Source organism: Drosophila suzukii (genome assembly GCF_043229965.1).
Source record: "Drosophila suzukii chromosome 2 unlocalized genomic scaffold, CBGP_Dsuzu_IsoJpt1.0 scf_2c, whole genome shotgun sequence".
Taxonomy (NCBI): domain Eukaryota; kingdom Metazoa; phylum Arthropoda; class Insecta; order Diptera; family Drosophilidae; genus Drosophila; species Drosophila suzukii.
This window is the reverse complement of record NW_027255896.1, coordinates 1,557,020-1,560,802: the sequence shown is the minus strand read 5'-3', so window position 1 is coordinate 1,560,802 and position 3,783 is coordinate 1,557,020.

Genomic DNA, 3,783 nt, shown 5'->3' with positions numbered 1-3,783 from the left:
GTTATCGGCTTAAGAGTATATAACTTTAAAGGTAGTACGAAATATGACCGTTTTTATGTCATTGATTTTAGTTTTGCGAAGTTTTACTGAAATTGGCCTTCTTTCAATCTTTAAATTCCCATAACTTGGTCAAATGAACTCGGATTTCGACAAGGCACACCTTAATGGGCTTGTGGAGTGATTATGTTGTTATCTGCATTAAAATATATAACTTTAAATAACTTGTGGAATGATTATGTTATTATCTGCATTAAAATATATAACTTTAAAGGTAGTACAAAATATGACCGTTTTTATGTCATTGATTTTTATTTTGCGAATGTTTACTGAAATGGGCCTTCATTCCATTTTTAAAAGCCCATTACTTGGTGAAATGAACTCGGATCTCGATATGGCATACCTTTATGGGCTTGTGGAATGATTATGTTGTTATCGGCTTAAGAGTATATAACTTTAAAGGTAGTACGAAATATGACCGTTTTTATGTCATTGATTTTAGTTTTGCGAAGTTTTACTGAAATTGGCCTTCTTTCAATCTTTAAATTCCCATAACTTGGTCAAATGAACTCGGATTTCGACAAGGCACACCTTAATGGGCTTGTGGAGTGATTATGTTGTTATCTGCATTAAAATATATAACTTTAAATAACTTGTGGAATGATTATGTTATTATCTGCATTAAAATATATAACTTTAAAGGTAGTACAAAATATGACCGTTTTTATGTCATTGATTTTTATTTTGCGAATGTTTACTGAAATGGGCCTTCTTTCCATTTTTAAAAGCCCATAACTTGGTCAAATAAACTCGGACATTAACATGGCATACCTTTTTGAGCTTGTGCTATGATTTTTTTCTAATTTGTACTAAATATATAGCTTTAAAGGTAGCACAAAATATTACCGTTTTTATGTCATTGATTTTATTTTTGCGAAGGTTTACTGAAATGGTCCTTCTTTCCATCTTTAAAAGCCCATATCTTGGTCAAATGAATTCGGATTTCGATATGGCATACCTGTATGGGCTTGTGGAATGATTATGTTGTTATTTGCATTAAGATATATAACTTTAAAGGTAGTACAAAATATGACCGTTTTTATGTCATTGATTTTTTTATTACGATGGTTTACTGAAATGGGCCTTCTTTCCATCTTTAAAATCCCATAACTTGGTCAAATGAACTCGGATTTCGATATGGAATACCTTTAGGGGCTTGTGGAATTATTATGTTATTATCTGCATTAAGATATATAACTTTAAAGGTAGTTAAAACTATGATCGTTTTTATGTCATTGATTTTTTTTTCGAAGGTTTACTGAAACGGGCCTTCTTTCCATCTTTAAAAGCCTAAAACTTGGATATGGCATACCATTATGGGCTTGTGGAATGGTTGTGTTGTTATCTGCATTAAAATATAGAACTTTAAAATAAAAATAAAAAATAATACAAAATATGGCCGTTTTTATGTCATTGATTTTAATTTTGCGAAGGTTTACTGAAATGGGCCTTCTTTCCATCTTTAAAAGCCCATATCTTGGTCAAATGAATTCGGATTTCGATATGGCATACCTGTATGGGCTTGTGGAATGATTATGTTGTTATTTGCATTAAGATATATAACTTTAAAGGTAGTACAAAATATGACCGTTTTTATGTCATTGATTTTTTTATTACGATGGTTTACTGAAATGGGCCTTCTTTCCATCTTTAAAATCCCATAACTTGGTCAATCGAACTCGGCTTTCGATATGGCATACCTTTATGGGCTTGTGGAATGATTATGTTGTTATCTGCATTAAAATATATAACTTTAAAGGTAGTAAAAAATATGACCGTTTTTATGTCATTGTTTTTAATTTTGCGAAGGTTTACTGAAATGGGCCTTCATTCCATTTTTAAAAGCCCATAACTTGGTCAAATGAACTCAGACTTCGATATGGCATACCTTTATGGGCTTGTGGAGTGATTATGTTGTTATCTGCATTAAAATACATAACTTTAAAGGTAGTAAAAACTATGACCGTTTCTATGTCATTGATTTTTATTTTGCGAAGGTTTACTGAAATGGGCCTTCTTTCCTTTTTAAAAGCCCATAACTTGGTCAAATGAACTCGGATTTCGATATGGCATACCTTTATGGTCTCGTGGAATTATTATGTTGTTGTCTGCTTTAAAATCTATAGCTTTAAAGCTAGTAAAAAATATAACCGTTTTTATGTCATTGATATTAGTTTTGCGAAGGCTTACTGAAATGGGCCTTCTCTCCATTTTTAAAAGCCCGTAACTTGGTCAAATGAACTCGGATTTCGATATGGCATACCTTCATGGGCTTGTGGAATGATTATGTTGTTATCTGCTTTAAAATATATAGCTTTAAAGGTAGTAAAAAATATGACCATTTTTATGTCATTGATTTTAATTTTGCGAAGGCTTACTGAAATGGGCCTTCTTTCCATTTTTAAAAGCCCGTAACTTGGTCAAAGGAACTCGGATTTCGATATGGCATACCTTCATGGGCTTGTGGAATGATTATGTTGTTATCTGCATTAAAATATATAGCTTTAAAGGTAATAAAAAACAGTTTTTAAACTGTCATTGATTTGAGTTTTGCGAAGGTTTACTGATATGTGCCTTCTTTCCATCTTTAAAGCCCATAACTTGGTGAAATGAACACTGATTTCGATATGGCACACCTTTATGGGCTTTTGGAATGATTATGTAGTTATCTTCTGTAATTTATATAACTTTAAAGGAAGTAAGAAATTTTACCGTTTTTATGTCATTGATTTTAGTTTTGCGAAGGTTTACTGAAATGGGCCTTCTTTCCATCTTTAAAAGCCCATAACTTGGTCAAATGAACTCGGATTTCGATAAGACATACCTTAATGGGCTTGTGGAATGATTATATTGCTATCGGCTTTAAAGTATATAACCTTAAAGGTAGTAAGAAATATGACCGATTTTATGTCATTGATTTTAATTTTGCGAATGTTTACTGAAATACGCCTTCTTTCCTTTTTAAAAGCCCATAACTTGGTCAAATGAACTCGGATTTCGATATGGCATACCTTTATGGTCTTGTGGAATTATTATGTTGTTGTCTGCTTTAAAATATATAGCTTTAAAGCTAGTAAAAAATATAACCGTTTTTATGTCATTGATATTAGTTTTGCGAAGGCTTACTGAAATGGGCCTTCTCTCCATTTTTAAAAGCCCGTAACTTGGTCAAATGAACTCGGATTTCGATATGGCATACCTTCATGGGCTTGTGGAATGATTATGTTGTTATCTGCATTAAAATATATAGCTTTAAAGGTAGTAAAAAATATGACCATTTTTATGTCATTGATTTTAACTTTGCGAAGGCTTACTGAAATGGGCCTTCTTTCCATTTTTAAAAGCCCGTAACTTGGTCAAAGGAACTCGGATTTCGATATGGCATACCTTCATGGGCTTGTGGAATGATTATGTTGTTATCTGCATTAAAATATATAGCTTTAAAGGTAATAAAAAACAGTTTTTAAAACTGTCATTGATTTTAGTTTTGCGAAGGTTTACTGATATGTGCCTTCTTTCCATCTTTAAAGCCCATAACTTGGTGAAATGAACACTGATTTCGATATGGCACACCTTTATGGGCTTGTGGAATGATTATGTAGTTATCTTCTGTAATTTATATAACTTTAAAGGAAGTAAGAAATTTTACCGTTTTTATGTCATTGATTTTAGTTTTGCGAAGGTTTACTGAAATGGGCCTTCTTTCCATCTTTAAAAGCCCATAAC